This window comes from Callospermophilus lateralis, chromosome 8 (assembly GCF_048772815.1).
Source record: "Callospermophilus lateralis isolate mCalLat2 chromosome 8, mCalLat2.hap1, whole genome shotgun sequence".
Taxonomy (NCBI): Eukaryota; Metazoa; Chordata; class Mammalia; order Rodentia; family Sciuridae; genus Callospermophilus; species Callospermophilus lateralis.
This window is the reverse complement of record NC_135312.1, coordinates 102,552,180-102,570,244: the sequence shown is the minus strand read 5'-3', so window position 1 is coordinate 102,570,244 and position 18,065 is coordinate 102,552,180.

Below are 18,065 nucleotides of genomic sequence, written 5' to 3'. Positions count from 1 at the left end.
CACACACACACATACATACACACACACACACACACACACACACAGAAGAGGAAGCATTTTTTTTCAGGTGGTTCACAGCCCAGAGGTAGCCTAGCTGGTGTTAACACAGATTACAGAGCCATTCATAACTGGCCACCTTATGCAATGCCCAGTTTACTGAAAATTGACACCACCAGTCTATGCCACACAGTCTGTTTTCATAACAGGCACCTACGCTAATAAGACAGGCAGCAGGGAGTCTCAGCCCTTTGTGATTTCCTGCAAAGGGTGCTGGCAGGAATGGAGAGTGTCTCAGTGGCCCAGACCAGCAGGATACTGATGTACTGTAGGTCAAGGGGAGACTACGGTGAGCAGCAATTACCTTTTCCCACTGCAGAACTGCTGCATTGGTAGAACAAGGGCAGGCTTGTTCTAGCAATCTCTGGAATGGTGTCATGTCTTCTTACGTGACACTGGGGCAGTATTGCAGGGGCCTCAGTTAAGCACATCCATCACCACCCATCAGACAGCAGATATTAGTCTTCAGGTGACTGAGGCAAAGACCCTTTGGAAAAGAGTGAGGCAAGAAGTGAGAGACTACTAAGCCTCAAGAGAAGGACAAAGACAAAAGGTCATCTGGCATCCTTTTCAATCTATCTTCTGCTCCCTTTAACAGGAAGTATTGCCTCCTGCATTGGCATTTCAGTCCAGCAGATCCTGCCAGTGCATGACTTTAAGGAGAGGTGATCCAATCCCAAGAAATACACAGGTTGGGAGGAACAGTTCCTTCTTTCCTTAAAAAGGTCATACCCTGGCACTAACAGCACTAAATGCCAAATGCACTTTCCTAAGACATTGGCTGAAAAATGGATTCTTTCCTTCAATTTGTGGCTAAAGCAAATCTGAAGGTCTGAAAGAGGCTGCTCTGCCTGGTGCCACTAACAGTGGCAGGTGTGCTTTCAATTAAAATCGTCACTATAACAAGAGAGTCATGAGAAATGTATCTTTTCTCTCAATAGATTTCTTTTGTTCAACAATTTCCAGAAAAATAAGAACATGGCTTGGTCTCTCATTGGAATACAGTAGGACTGGATTAAAAGCAGGAAGTTAAAATAAGGCTTCAGGAAGCATGAAGATACCAAATAATCCATTTTTGTCAAATGCAATTCCAACAGACATTTTCTATGATTTGGAGCAGCTAGATCTTATTTGTTGCTTCCTATATTCCACACTGTTCTCTGTGAAACTCATTTCTCTGAACAATTCTATCCCAGCTGTTGAGAATGCACAGTCTTTAAACCATGTTACCAGTTCAAGCTAATAAACACAAATTAAGAATAGAGAAATTTCTTCTCTTCAAACTGATTAATCTCATTCGGACTTTTTTTTTCTTTTCTTTTTTCTTTGTGGTGCTGGGGATCAAACCCAGGACCTTGTGCATGCAAGGCAAGCGCTCTACCAAAGGAGCTATATTCCCATCCCTGATTTGGACATTTTGAGGGTTCCAGATACTTCTGAGAAGCTGAATAAAACTATAAAACCTCTCTCAAGGAACACACATTTGTGAGTACACATACACATATTTGCAGATAATTTTAATACCTTTTTTCAAGGCATCAGAAAAATGTCAAAAATGTCATAGAATGGAATTTATCTTCCTCAAAGAGATATGATAGAGCTTAAGTGAAGTAGTATATGTTAAACGAGTTGCATGATGCTTAGAATATGAGAGATAAAATGATGAATTATCATTTTAAAACATTTTTATTTTGGCACAGTTTACCCATGAAGGCAGGAACTATGTGAGGTAGTTTATGTAGTCCATCTTCAGTGGTTCAATGTTTAAATAAGTTTACTATGTGTTCTCACAAGCCTCAGCCTGAAGACTATCATTTGAAGAGTGACAGCTAACTTACAAATTAACACAATCATGAGTCCTCTTCTGTTTTGAACAAGTAAAACATATATATATATATTTGGCAACCTTTTCAGGAAAATAAAAAAGATTCTGATTTTAGTAACTTTGAGAAATTAATCCCTTAATTTTCCTGCTTGTGGCGATAATTCACAGATAAATATAAAGTTGGTATTAAAAATTCTTAAAGTAAGGTTTTTTTTTTCCTTATATATGAACTCTTCTTGAGAAGAGATAGCTAAGCCATTTAAATTTTGTTATTTTTTGCCTTCTCTAATCAACCTGGCTCCTTTCAACTACTTGGTTTGCCTAACAGATATTCAAATCTGAATGTTTCTCTCTCTCTCTCTCTCTCTCTCTCTCTCTCTCTCTCTTAATCTCAGGTTCGAAGGACTTCAATTGCAAGCTTATTTTAATTGCAAAGAGCAGGTAACAGGATCTCAGGGCTAAATGATGGTTAAATAACAAGCTAATAGAAGTAAACTAAGTTATGTGCATTTTAAAATCTCATGTTAGATAGGATCAAAGCTGCTCTGCATCCCAATTTTCTGTAGGATATATTTAGCACCAGTAACATACCACTCAGACTTACAAACAAATATTCTTGTCCTTGCTTGTTCCTCCCTGACCTCGTTGATCCTGCTGCTTTTCTCCCTGGCTGTCTCCCCACCCCCAAGTCCCCAGCTATCCAGGTTCTGCCCTACCTGCTCCCCTTCTGGAAAAGGCATCTTCCAACTGCAGAGGTGAGCACCTAAGTGGGAGACCCCTGCTAACCCAGTAGCAGGCTGAAAGCTTATTAATGATTTCTGTTTTTAGCTCATGTCAAGCACCAGCGAGGAGTCTCTCTTCTGGTTCCCACGCTTGGGTCTTTAATCATGTTGAACGATGGCAAAGTGTCTGCTGGCAATGTTTGTGACGATGGAAATAGATGTGAAAAAGGAGCTGATCCATTGGGGTTGCTCTGCTCTTGGGGAACACAGAAGCCTCAGAAAAAGCAAAGTTATGAAATCCATCTCTCAGGTCTTTCAGTTTATTCTGCTCCTGTGCTGCTTTTCTGTTGTTTGTGTCTGAGCGAATCTGGGGTGCTCTGCTCCTGAAAATTAATGTTTTTTTTTTTTTTTTCCCCCTGGGTCAGAACCTTTGGGTTTGGCCAGTGAAGTGTGTATGTATGTGTGTGTGTGTGTGTGTGTGTGTGTGTGAGAGAGAGAGAGAGAGAGAGAGAGAGAGAGAGAGAGAATGAGAATCAATAAATCTGTCACTCTCTATAAGACACTAAATCAGGTATCACAAGTAGATAAAAGTTTTGCTTTTTGCCCTTAAGGAGATTTCAATCCAACGGAGGAGTCAAGACAAATTCAATCAGAAGCTGTAACTGAGCAAGCCTGTATATAATTAAGTGACTTAATACTGTGACAATAAGCTACACTTTACAGACATTTGAATCAGGGAAAAGACTGATATTTCTAATTCAATTGACATTTCCTGATACAACTATTCTGTGGGACAGAAGAAAATTGCCCATGTAAGTTTAGAGAAAAATGGACATTTGAAATTAAGAGAATGCAAGTAAGGGTAAAAAAAAATGGTCTTTGATTAAAAATAAAATAATCTCTTAAGTCACATTGAAACAATTAGGAAATACTCTTAACATCCATTCATTTAATAAGCTAAATGCCTTTTTTGTGCCAGCCATTTAGAATACAAATATAAATAAGATCAATGTACTCATGTTTTTGAGGAGTTCATGCTTCCTGAAAATCATTACATAGAACTGAAGTGTTGTAAGAGGAAAAGAAACATAAAAGAAAAAGAAAAATGGCAAACAAAAATATACCCCAATGCACTACGGAAGTAGATTCTTCATTTTATTTAACAAGTAAGTTAGACTAGAGAATCCTAAGCTTTGTAAAATGTATCTAATGTGATCAATAGAAAGTAGACATTTATCTAGGATAGAGTTTCTCACCTTGCCACTACAGACATTTTGAACTCCGTAGTCCTTTGTAGAGAGGAAAAGAAGGAGATATTGTCCTCCCCTGGAGGATGTCAGCAGCATCCCTTGACTCTACTCACTAGATGCCAGTAGCACCCTCACCTCCACTTGTGACAATCAAAAATATCTCCAGATTGTGTCAAATGTCTGCTGGGGATAAACTAGTTCCTTGTTGAGAACCACTGATCTGGAAGGGCAGGAGAGTTAACTTAGATGGAAAGAAATTTCCTTAGAATGAATACCTGTGAATAATCTCCAAAATACATTTTAAGTACAATAACAACAACTGAAACAAAACCTAATAATAATAAAAACCCTCAATATACAAAGAAATATAGTTTTTACTGTCTATATTAAAAAGGGGAAATGAGCATCTCTGCTGTGTATACAGGAAATATTTCTGCAAGGATAAATATGATACTGCCATCAGAGAAGTGGACGTACGAGGGATATTATAAGTGGAAGGCTTTTTTGCTCTATATGCCTTTGTATGTTTTGAATTATAAAGTTTGAATGTATTACCTATTCAAAAAGGATGAAAATTTAAAAGTCAGTTCTCTTCACACAGGAAAAACTTAACATCCATGTGCCCTGATTTTTTTTCTCTTAGTGACAATGGATTTGCACTGCCCAGTTCTCCAATCCTCTGGTTTTGTGGTGAAGGTCAACCTGACCATGAAGCTAGTTAAAGGAAACCATAATTTCCATGTTCCAGCTTGGTTATCTACAAGTTCCCAGCTAGGTAATGTTAGTATTTTACAAAATCAACAGCCAAGAAATGTTTTTAGACTGATGTCTGCTAGGCCACAAAATAAAGGTCTTAAATTACTTTTCCCAGACTGTCTGACTCCTGTTTATCAGTTAATTTCTCCCCTCTCCCTCGCTTTCCTATTCCTGGGAGCTCCTGCAGTTAGTCTTTGAATTATACACCCCTCAGATAGTAAATCCAAAGATGACCTAAAGTCAAACTGTATGAAGTTGGGTCAAAACATCAGCGGAAATGATTAAGAAAAAAATTTCATTTATTTTAATTTTTCTGTCCATATTTTGGGAACTGATTAAATGTCAAGATGTTAAATCTGAAAAACATATTTTAATTGCCTGTTATTAAATCCACCTGTTTTGTTTATCCCAGGCTTAACTGAATTATACTAACATAATAAGTGTCATTCAGTCAGTTCTGAAAACTTATCCCATTTCTGGCCAATGTCAATTTTATAAAATAAACATGCAAATGCTACTTCTCTGTGTAAAAATTCTAATGGCTTCCCATTGCCCATAAAATATGGCACATATATGTTTTCAGTTTATATCATGTCCTCACTATCTGACCTATTTCTTTTTCAAGACCACTATCTTTTCTGTCATTTGTCAGATGCTGTATGTTATTTACTTATGACAAGCTTCAAAGGATTGTTGTCTTTGTACAGATGAGGAAACTGAGGCTCAGAGAAATTTAGCTCACCAAATGCACACAGTTAGTAAGTGGAAAATTTGGAATTCAAAACCAGGTGAGTCTCATTTCCAAAGGAGTCCTTCCAGACCAGGCTACAGCTAAATTGCAAGTCCTTTGACCTCCACTCTCTGTCACTTCCGAAGCCAGCTGTGCTCAATTGTTATTCTGTTCTGTACCATTTTTCATCAAAACATTAACCCACTTTTTGTATTATACATTGACAGTCTTTCCCTGCTGGAATGCGGGCTCTGAGTGGCAACACTTTTGTCATTCTTGTTCATTGATGTACCCCGAGCACCTACATCAGTGAACAGCCCACAGTATGGCTCCCAGCAGACAGGCGCTGAATGAGATAATGCTGCCTTTTCATTTTGGCTTGCCTTCACAGTGTGCCACAGTTTCTATGAGTTTCACTTAACTTTTACTAATTACATTTGAGGATAGATCCCCCACCCCCTGCAGGGCACATCTATAGGTGAGATAGCCATATACCCTGGATTTTTTAGAAATAATTGTTCAAAATTTGACTTATATTGCCACAATAGTTATTCTTATACTATGCTCAATTTTAATTTAAGGAGATATGGTTTTGATATATGTCAGTGTTCTTTTGGGTACGGGCTAATTTAGATGATAAATTCTATTCCTTTAAAATTATCTTCTATGAAGATAGGAAATCTCTAATTCTTTTCCTGGATGGAGTGAATCTTATTTGGGACTTGTATGGAACTGATTATACTACTTCTTTTTGTTTAATATGCATCGAAAAAGATGTAATATATACATTCACTTTTTAAAAAATACCAAAAATTAAATAATATCCTTTATAAGATTTGTCTTTCTAACTTAGGGAATACACATATCTTCCCAATGGTTCTTCTCTTAAACATTTAAAACTTTGTGATGAATTCATAAAAGTAATAGTAACTAGGAACATAGGCTAACACTATAGATATATGTTATGATTTTGTACAAGGCTGTTAAAGTGCTATTTCATTTCCAGTAACATTTCAGCTGATTCTTATTGGCTAAGTTATTGTGGCCATGGTCTCCTTTCCTTCTCTCCCTTATTTCCCTCCCCCACCCCCAGTGTTTTTTGTTGGTGTAAACCAATATAATTTATTTATGAATACTTTATAATAGATTATAAAATAAGAATACATCAATATGCTATTTAAGTGACTTATTTTATACCAATGTAGTATACTTTGTAACTAAAATGGTAAGACACAAAGACTTTAACAAGCTTCCTAGGTGAAGTGGATGTGCAGGCAGTTAAGAATTATCATCTTATATAATAACATATTCAGGTGAACTAACACAAAACACTGTACTTTTGCTTATTTAATTAGTGAACATTAAAAAAAAATTTCAATGGCTTTAAGGGCAGGGTGAGACTGGCATTGCCAGTTCTGCTTGTGGGAGCACAAACTGAGTGATGAAGAATAGCACAGATATCTATGCCCTTTGAACCAACAATTCTACCTCTAGGAATTCAGTCTAAGAAAGTAAAGAAAATAACTGGTATGTGTATAATGAAGCTCATTGTAGGGTTATATGGTAGAAGCTTTCTAAATAACCTCCATCTACTGACTAGCTTTCCATTCCCAATGTCCAATTTACTGAGGAGACCACCACTCCTAGAACTCTGGCTGTTGGCAGACCCCTCTCAGGAGGGCCTGCCCAGCTCTGCTCCTGTCAATGCTGTATTTATTCACTAATTTTAAAATTTGTTCTAACTAGTTATACATGACAGTAGAATGCATTTTGACACATTATACATATATGGAGTATAACTTCTCATTATTCTGGTTGTTCATAATGTAGAATCACATTGGCTATGTAATCACATATGCATTTAAGATAATGATGTCCAATTCCTTCTACTATCATTCCTACTCCCATGCCTCCCTTCACTCCACTCTGTCTAATCCAAAGTATCTCTGTCCTTCACTAGCTCCTCCCCTTATTGAGAATTAGCATCTACATTCACATATCAGAGAAAACATTTGGCCTTTTGTTCTTTGGCATTGGTTTATATCGCTTAGTATGATATTCTCCAGTTTCATCCATTTACTGGCAAATGCCATAATTTCATTCTTCTTTAAGGCTGAGTAATATCCCATTGTGTATACATACCACAATTTCTTTATCCATTCATCTGTTGAAGGACACCTAGGTTGGCTCCATAGTTTAGCTATTGTAGTCACTAAATTTATTCACATCAGTTCTTTAGCCACCACATAATTTGGCTATTACTCTATTATATTAAAAGGATGAAACTTTGAGTGCAAAAAACTATTTTTGTTTCTTTGAAACTAAGTCAAAAGCTTTAGAAAAATTTGACAAAGGTGGGTCCTGAAAAAAAGTTATTGCTATTGAATTCAGGGTGAGGAGACAGTTATAAAAGATAAGACAATAATTGTAAATACTTAACACTCTTATTTTTAACCGGGACTGCTTTGTTTTTCCATAACAAAGTGAAGTACAAAATTACTGAGGATCCTATGAGTTTATGTAGGGAAGATGTAACAAAACTCCAAGCAGTGGATCCATTCTCAAAAAAACATCTGGCCCTGTTTCAAAGGTTAATGAATACTACAGTCAAAAGTTACAAGCTGAAAGAAAAATCTTAGGAATATTTGTATCATTTTTGTAATTTGTTTTTACTCCTTTTTGATAAATTATATTGGTTTAAGTTGTGATGTTATAGGCTACAAGAAATATATATCTAACATAATATGTAGAGAAAACATATTTAGTATATTAGAAGGGAATATATTAAAATATTAGTGGGTTAATAATATATGGTGGAATTATGGATAATTTTAAAAACTTTATTCTTTAGAATTTTAAAATCCTGGAAACAATCTTATTTCAATTATGTGAGATGTAGCAAAAAATGTGAATAAGAGTAAGAATAAAGAAAGAAAATTACTATCAAGTCTATGGCTCAGAGGTTTGTTATTTTAAAATCTATGTTAAATCTTTGAGTTTCCCATTGTGAATGCATACACATTGGGAAGGATGTTCTCTGGAGTTGTGCATTTAAGTTTTCTTTATCTCAAAGCACTTTCTAGGTTTTCCAATATTACACCAGCTCTTTGTCTAAACCAGCTCTGTACATGAGTTCCAATTATAAAATGAGACTCCATTAGAAATCTGGGGTTAAACCGGCCCAGCTAAAGTAGTCACGCTGCTTCCCAGTGTGTAGCCGGCTTTAGAAGATTTGCTGTGACCCTGATACAGAGGCATGTGATGGCCCTGGTTCAACAGCCTTTTCCAGGAGTTGCTTATCATGGCTTTTTCTTGGTCCTTGACATTCTTTCCAGTGTAAGCCCCTGTGGGTTTCTGGCTTCTGGTTTAAGATAGACATCACAGTCATTCTCTTTTACTTGTGATTTTTTTTTTTTTTTATCTATAGTGAATACTACAGTCAAAAGTTATAAACTGAAAGAAAAATCTTAGGAATATTTGTATCATTTTTGTAATTCATTTTTACTCCCTTTTGGTAAAGTTTAAGTTGTGATGTTATAGGCTGCAAGAAATATATATCTAACATAATATGTAGAGAAAACATATTTAGTAAAGATATTAGAAGGAAATATATTAAGATATATTCCAACTATACAGGAGTGAGGACTTCAGAGGAAGCCACATAGAGAAAGGTGTAGACATGAGGCAGAGATATATTACTTATTCTGGGCAGGGTCTGTCATGAAGTTTAAGCCTGGGGATTCATTAAAAATATTTAGTAGATGCCTGATGTGCCTGAATTATCAAATTGGATGCTATTTGTACACCCAATGATGCTGGGATGTAGTTGCACAAAAGTGGCGACTACAGGGAAGTAAAAGCTGACATGTTAGAGTCACAATGGCTTTGTTAATGGATCTGGGCTTTCCTGATAGGTAGTAGAAAACTACTAAAAGTTTCTAACAGACCCGTGAAACAATTAGGACGTTCCTGAAGGAAGCAGATTTAAAGTTGTCTGACTAGCAGTGAGGAATGCCGCAGTCTGGCTGGGCACAATTCAGGAGCCACTTGTCAAAAGAAACTAACTTTATTTTTAGAACCACACAAGATAAACAAAACAGCTCCTCAGGAAAAAACCCTCAGAGCCCAACTGCCACCACCGGCTTCCCACAAGCCACACACACCCAACAACCTCTTCCTCCCACAATCCTCCTGCTCTTGAGGCCGATTGGCTGGGTCGCATGGGCGGAGCCAAAAAAGTCCCCCAATGAGCAGCTCCGTGGTCTGAAAGGGCAGGGAAACAGCCCAATGAGCATCACCGCAGGGGAGCCAATCAGCTAGATGTTGCTGGGGCTGCTGTGAGCCAATCATCAGCTGGCAGTCTGAAAGGGCAGGGATACAGCTCAATGAGCATCTCCACAGAGGAGCCAATCAGCTAGGTGTTGCTGGGGCCGCTGTGAGCCAATCATCAGCTGGCAGTCTGAAAGTTTGCTGGAGCCCCTTCAGCTGTGGCTCTCAACAAGGAACCCACAATGGAGAGATCGTTTATGAGGTTCATACAAGAGCCTAGGAGAAATCCTTCAATATTGTTAGTAGTAATATAAAAATAAAAGAGATATGGAAACTACTGCAGAGGTGTCACAGGCATATAGGAAGCAAGGCTGGGGAAAGAATCAGAGATGATTCCAAGATTTCCAACCACAGTGCTCAGGAGGTTGATGGAAAGATTGCCAAGATGACTGAGGCATTGGAACAAGGTTAGACCAGAGCACATCCACAAGTGACCACGGCAAGGATGGGTGAATGGCATGGACAGGGAAGTTTTGGCCAGTCTTATCTCTGCTATCATTCCACGCCGCCTGACTCACATGAAAAAACGCTCAGTCTACTGAAAACAGTGACTATTGTGCTGTGCTGTTTCCCCTTCTAATGAGGTTGGTCCTGCAATTCCCTTCCATGTAGAAATTCTGGACATACTGCATAAGTGGTGAAAGATGGACTGGCAAGCCTGGAGTGGTCTCACACATCTGACCCTGTGCAACTCTTGCCCTGTCCACTGTCAGTGACTTCATGAAGGTAGCTGGAAACTGGCTATGGTGGGAACACTTACACCATGGAAATTGGCAAATTATAAATCCAGGCACTCTTCCCACCCTAGAAAACCAGCTGTTGAATATTTATATGTCTGTTGAGGAATTGGTTATGAAACCAAGAAAAACAGTGAAGTGTTACAAAAGCCTTTGAATGATTGTAAGGTAAAGTTTCAGAATATCAATTGGAAGGAGAAAAGGAAGACGCACCTATGATTCTGAGGCACACATGGTTATCAAGGTCCAGAGAAGGTGACATGACAAGATTTATTCATCAACTCAGAAAAGATCTGCAGATATTTCTAGATTAGTTTTTGGCTCCTGGGGGTAAATTTTCTTCTGATTTTTAAAACAATGTTTAATATTCTAGTACTTCAAAGATGACAATTCGACATGCTTATTGTTTCTCATTCTTCCTGAAGGAATGATCTGGCTGGATTTCTCTACAATTTAGATGAATAATTCATTTTAGTATTAATGTATTTTTTTCAGCAGGCTAACATGCTGAATGTATGAAGCAGTTATTAGAGAGATAGCAAATCACCACCACAGTATATCATTAATCTTCTCTTGCAGCATACCTTTTTAGAACTAGATCTGTGTTAGTGTCCACCACCCCTTCCAGGAGCCTCGCTAGTAAGCTTTCCTCTACTTTCTACAAAAAGCTATGAATTTTGCATTTACTCTTTTCATAATGAATCAATTCTAAGATATAATCCCTGAATTGTGAAATTTATTACAAAAATTATACACCAGACCAGGTAGGATGCAAGAGCCCATTTTGTCTAAATGATATTTTAGTAGGACTGAGATTAAGATACTCCACATCTAAATCCACATTCCCATATAGAGGACAAATGAGGTTCTTCAAGTCTACTTAGAGTGTAAGAAAAAAAAAGAAACCTGTAGAAAATGCAACAAGAATTTCCACTTAACTTTCAAGATAATTATTACAAGAGAATCTAATCTCGTTACAGAGTTTGACACATAATTGGTACTCAAAGATGTTTGTGGAAAGAATGGAATACTTTCCTGTTGCTGTAGGGTTTCCATTGAGCTAAACTTTAAATCAAATATTCAGGGTATAAGGGAATAAATGTCCCATTCACTTAAAATATTGCTTAGAACAGATTAATTTGCTTGATCAATAGCATGTAAATCTTGAGCATTAATTAATTCTTTCAGCCTGAGTACCTTTAATTCTCATTTGAAGAGAAAATATTTCACAAGACTTGTTGATTAATTACCATTTTAAAATCACCCAAACAGAATAAATGGTGACATAAAAAAAATATAAAGTGAAGAAAGAGCTATGTTGAATTTATTCACTACATAAAAGTGGTGGGGGTGGGCAAGAGGCCTGTGTGGTGGTGCATGCCTATAATCCCAGAAACTTTGAGTTTGAGGCCAGAAGATTACAAGTTCAAGACTAGACTGGGCAAATAAGCAAGACCCTATCTCAAAATAAAAAAAGATAAGAAGGGCTGGGCATGTAGCTCAATGATATACACCGCTGTATTCAATCCCCAATACTGAAAAAAAATAAAATAAAAAGCATCTACAAAAAGTTCTTTCAGATGAGCAGTAGAAGTGTTGTCAAATTCCACATGAATCCCTTGAGGTTCTTTTTTTTTTTTTTAATTGACTTTTCTGATTAGTTTGGCAAGAATGCCTTTCTTTACAACACTCTAATTTATCCTCTGGGAACATTTATTCAAGGTTTTGTGACTTTTAGTAGAGCTTTGAAAGGCTTATTCATGTCCATTTTGTATTACAGGTAGTCCTAGGTAATTTATGCATTTTGTTGCTATTATAAATCTACTATGTTTCCATTTTCTTTTGTATAATTAAAAGCTGTTTGGATCTTCATGTTTTATCCAATCCTTTATATGAACACTTATTAATTCCAATAGCATTTTAATCAATTCTTTGTTCTTATTGTTGCAAATAATAGTTCTATTGCTGTATTTTAAAAAATATCTAGACTCTTATTTTTGTATGAAAAAAAAAAAAAAGAAATGGGAGAAATAAAGATAGAAGGTCTTCCTTCCATCTGATAGTGATCCAGCTTCCCAGGGATGAAGAAAGTGGATAAACATTGGTAACTTTCAAAGTCTACATAAAATCTGGTGACTAAGTCAGTCTCCCGACACTTCTAGGCCAAGAAAACATAGGTAAGTTACCTAACATCAAATAACTTATTCAAGTTGCCAGACAAATATGGTATCTCACTGAGTGTAGAAATCCAAATGACCCATCTATTTCTTATTCTTTTAAACCTCTTCTTTTGTCTGTATTCATTACATTGTGTTTGGTATTTTGCTCTTTGTTTGCTATGCCAGCCCTCTGGTAAATTTCATCTTCAAGAGACACAAAGGAGAAACAAAAGCTATTGAGTTCTCTTGCTAGGGGTCAAATGAATGAAAGAAAGAAAGTCCTATGCAGATGCTGCAATCTGGTGGAGTCTATAAGAACAGATACACATCCTCTTTGAGGAAGAAGAGGACCTAAACGTTTAAAAGGTTACAATGCTGAAGGCATACGTGCTCAGACTATGAAGCAGGGCCCCAGTAACATTATGGACAGGCTGTGCAATGCCTAGACAGTTCAGTGGTGGCCTGAAGAGCACATACCCCGTCCTGTAGGGTGGCAATGTGCTATGACATGAAGACACATTTTATTGAGCATGAATGTGCTCCAGGTGCTCTGGTGTTCTAAAGATTTCATAAGCATCATCTCACTTAAACCGCAAAATAAGCCCAGGAGGTAGTACTCATTGATAAAAAGTTCAAAAGACTTAATTAACTTGCCTAAAGTCAAATAACTAATAAGCAATACTGCTGATTTCAGAGCCTGGTTTCATTCTTTATCAATGGTTTGTTTGTTTGTTTGTTTGTTTTTTGGTACTGGGGATTGAACCCAGGGTGCACTCAACCACTGAGTCCTAATCCTTTTTTGTATTTTGTTTAAAGACAGGGTCTCCTGAGTGCTTCAGGGCCTCCCTAAATTGCTGAGGCTGGGTTTGAACCTGTGATCTTCCTGTCTCAGACTCCAAAGGCACTGGGATTACAGGTGTGCATCACTGCACCTGGCCTATCAGCTTATTGACAGGCTTCCAGGATAAGAATGGTCAGATGAAAGACCAGTTGGTAGTACATGGGGAACCTTCAGCTGACTGAAGTAAGGGGATTGGACAAATGGTTAAAACAATAGTACGGACAAACATAGATAAGGGCGGTAGAAAGAGAAGGCCATGGATAGATGCAATGTTTGAAGAAAGAATTATCAGGCTTTAGATTCTGCTGTAGATTTAATATTTATGTTCCTTCCAAACTCAGATGTTGAACCCTAATCCCCAATGTGATGGTGTTTGGAAGTGGGGCCTTAGCGGGTGATTAAGTCATAAGGACAATGCCCTCATAAATGGGATTGTTGTTCTTATAAAAAGGATCTCAAGTGCTCTCAAATTTCCTTCTGCCATGGGAAGATGCAGAAAGGAGAACCTGCAATGAACCAGGCAGATTCGCCAGACACTGAATCTACCAGTACCTGATGGACCTTCCAGCATCCAAAACAGTGGAGAAATCAATTTCTGTTGTTCAGAAGCCACCCAGCCTGGCATTCTGTATTAGTAGCCTGAATGGAATATAGCAGACTCCAACAGGTTCAGGAGGATGATAGAAAACGTAAGAACCTGGGTTGTGCCTGAGTGGGAAGGCTGTAAAAATTATTTTTCTAATAAAAAACTGAAGGAAATGGGCAGAAAGAGGGAGGTGGTAGAGTCAAAAAATTGGCAATGGCTATTGTTGGGATTTGAAAGGGATCTTGCTCGACCACACCACACACACTTCTACTGACCCTGTAAAGCATCTCCTTTTGAAATGCATGGTAAGTCATACCAATATGATAGTTATGATTATCACAGCACTTACTAGTTAAGAATTTATAAAAATAAAATTTTCTTTTAATTTTCTCAACTAATCAAGCATTCAACTCAAACTTTTGTTTCTCCTGCATTTGTTTCATAGTTTTCTGATGGCAAGCTTCTAACTTTCAAAAAAAAAAAAAAATGATTGTTTGCGGTGGCACATGCCTATAATTCCAGGGACTTAGGAGGCTGAGGCAGGAAGATCACAAGTTTAAGGACAGCCTGAACAATTTAAAATAATATATAAAAAGAGCTGGGGATGGTTGTTAATGGGACTTTTTCTTCAATGGAATATTTAGGATATTACAAAGTTTCTTTGTCAATCAGTTACACCAATAGATTTCAAACTTTTTTGACCCAATTCAGTGTAAAATTTTGTTGCAACCCAGTATAGACATTCATATTCAACTCCTTATCTATTTCACCAAAATCAAATGTTAATAAAAACAATATGCATTTTCTGATATTTTTATTCAATGTCATTCCATCTAAGATTGCTATCTGATGCTCACCAAATTGATGTCTACAGTGACCCACAGTTGGAAATAGTAAGCTTACCTCACAGCTCCACATGGCTAGGAACCCATGTGTGCAGCACAGCTCAGACTCTACCACATAGAACTTCAGAAATGCTGAAGAAGAGAGAGGAGTAAAGCATATCTTTTTGGTAGACCACATATTTTTCTAAAGTTAAGGAAGATCTGGTAAATTTATTACATGACAGTCTTACTCGGTTTATACCATATGCATGGTAAACATGTTACCAAATCCAAAATTTAGTTAATTGATAATCTTAAAGCATTAATCCAATTAATACAAAACAGTGAAGTTTAAATCTCCTGAAGACTGTGTTTATATTGAGTCAGAATGTTACATTGATTGAGATAGTTTTAAGAAGCTGGAAGAAAAATAATGTGGAGTAAAAGAGATCTATGACCACAGAGCCTCATCATTCCTGCTTCTGAAATTGCTGGGACATAAACACTCTTTAAAAAATTTCTTAATAATTACAGAAACTCCTTTTCACAGATTTCATTCTAGCCAACCAATCTGTATGATGTGCCCTGCAGATGACTTGTGTGTACAACATCTATGACTTGGTATGTTATGATATGTGTCCTTCTTTCCAAATGGCATTTTCTTCCTCCTTGCAATGTCCAATGTCATGACTAAATGCCAATAGTGCGCTAAGTACTCAAGTAGGCACCTAAGTTGCAAAATGAATAAACACAGACTCTGGCCTGAAGAAGAGTACTGTGAAGTAAGAAGGACAGATGCCAAACTAATGATAATTACACAGAGGGAAAGGCAGACATTGAGGGATACCTGACATCTGTGAAGGTGGAGAGGATGAGACAAATGGGAAAAGGTGTTGACCAAGATAAAGACTCTACCCAATGAAGGTACCATTTCCCTCTTAGTACAAAGAATTGAGAGCATGTGGAGTACAATGCATGAAGGGTGATCAAAGGGAAAATAACTCAAAAGTGCTTTTTAGTATTTCATGTCAAGGCAAAGCAAGCATACTTACATTCAGTTTTGATGGATGAAATGAAACTTACTGATTTGTGTTTGCCAAAATAAAGCATGTTTATTTTTGCTTGTTGTGACTGCCCTTATTAAAATGTGGGATAACAGCCAGAAAGCTGATTGTCTACTTCAAAGTTCTCAAGGGCCTCTGTCCAGGGGTCCATGAAGTCAGAATTTGTTTCATAATAGCACTAAGAAATTACTTGCCCTTCCACGTTGATACTTGCACTGTTGTTACAAAAAAGGCAATTATTTGTTAGTAATGTGCTGCAAAATGACATTTCGGTCAAGGACAGACCAGCTGTATGAAGGTGATGTATGAGATCTCCTGAGAGTATAATGGAGCTGAAAGATTCCTGTTGCAGAGTGATGTAGCATCGTAACATGTTATCACAGCATATTGCTCCCTTGTCCGTGGGAATGCTGGTGTATACACACCTCCTGTATTGCCATTCATAGGAAGGTGTAGCACATAAAAGCACAGTGCATAAAACTTGATAATAAATGATAATGTTACTAGTTTATTTGTTTACTACACTATAGTTTTAACTCATTATTCTAGAGTGTACTCATAAAAAATGTGCATCGTAAATCAGTATGCCATGGTACTCTGGCAACAGCCTCTGAGACCTTCAGTTCACTGCATGACTGACCTACTCCATCTAGGCTTGTTCAGGTGCACTCCATGATGTTCCAACAATGGAGATCTTCCCCAAAATGCATAATTAGGAATATCTCCATTGTGAAGTGTCATGTACCTGTAATTATTCAAAATTTCATAGTGTCCCTGAATGCATTTCCAAAGAAATTCAGAAAGGCTATATTGGGCAATTGGAAGAACATCATTGTTTAGAAGACACGGAACTTCATCTTTGGGGCCTCAGAACCTTTGTCTGGGAAATGAGAAGGTTGACCTGGATGAGAGGATCCTAATTTAGCTGTGCATCAGAATGATCTGGAAAGCTTTAAAAGAAATTCTGCAGTTGGTTTCATTCCTCCACCTCTGCAGAATCAATCTGTGTGTTAATTAAGATGGAGGTGGACTTGCACCCTACTATGGAATTTCATTTGGTCTAAGTGAGCCTTTTGCTGGGTTAGCAGGTCATCCCTCTTGCCAAAAGGACTTCCTATGCTCAGGGTCAAATTTTTCTTTGGAAAGCTATTTTGATCTGATCCAAATGCTCTAGGTTATGACACAGAGCTGCAATGGTTTAACCTTGGAAAAAAATATTTATGTGAGTATTACTGAACACCCCCATAAAAACAATCTCAAGAAAACACACATGAAACCTCCAACTTTAAGCACTGAAGCTACCTGGTAAACACAAACCCAGGTAACCTAGTGGCTGGCTTCCTGTGTCAGAGAGCCCTCTCAGGAACACATTTTCTGAGCTCACTCTCCCTCTACTTGCCAAGATGTGTCTGGAACTCCCTGAATCCAACCACTCCCATGATGTCCCTTGCCTGGATGGGAGCTGGAGAGTTGGCAGCGACTGAGGCAACAGGGACATACAGGGCTAGGGAAGGGAGCAGATTAGGAGAAATCAGTCAGGACTTAAGGGACCAGACAGAGATTTGCCTGCCAGGATCATGCTGGGGGAGGGTGGAAAGACACTATCTATGCCAGCAATTAATTCTTTCCCAAACCCTTGTCTTCCCAATGCTTACTACTCTCCTGATAAGATTTATGGCTAATTAGATCCACACTGAGATAGGTGGATAAAGAGAAGGAGGCTGCTCTTCTACCCTGGCAATGGTCAGTTACTGACATAGATACATGGGTAGCTGTGGATGGCCCAGAGATAGGCACCAAATGTGACCCTTGAGGCAACCCAGGTATGGGAGCTATCGATGTTGGTCAGAGAAACTTCATCCTCTTTGACAAGTACCATATCCCAATGGCTTCTATATTACCCAGTAAGGGGACTGGACAAAATGTATGTATGTGTGTACATGGTGTATGTGTGTATATGGTGTGTGTGTGTGTGCGTGTGTGTGTGTGTGCGATTTGTACATCTGTAGGTGTGGCTGGGAGCCATTACCCTAATAGAAGAACAATGTCCTTATTTGGGAAGAAGGCCAGATTACAAGATAGGTTTGGCCTTGTGGTTTGGGTAACAGAATGAAAGCTGGATAGCTAATTTAAATTTTTACTGAGGTGCCTACATTTTGCTAGTCAAGATAACCAATTTAAAGTG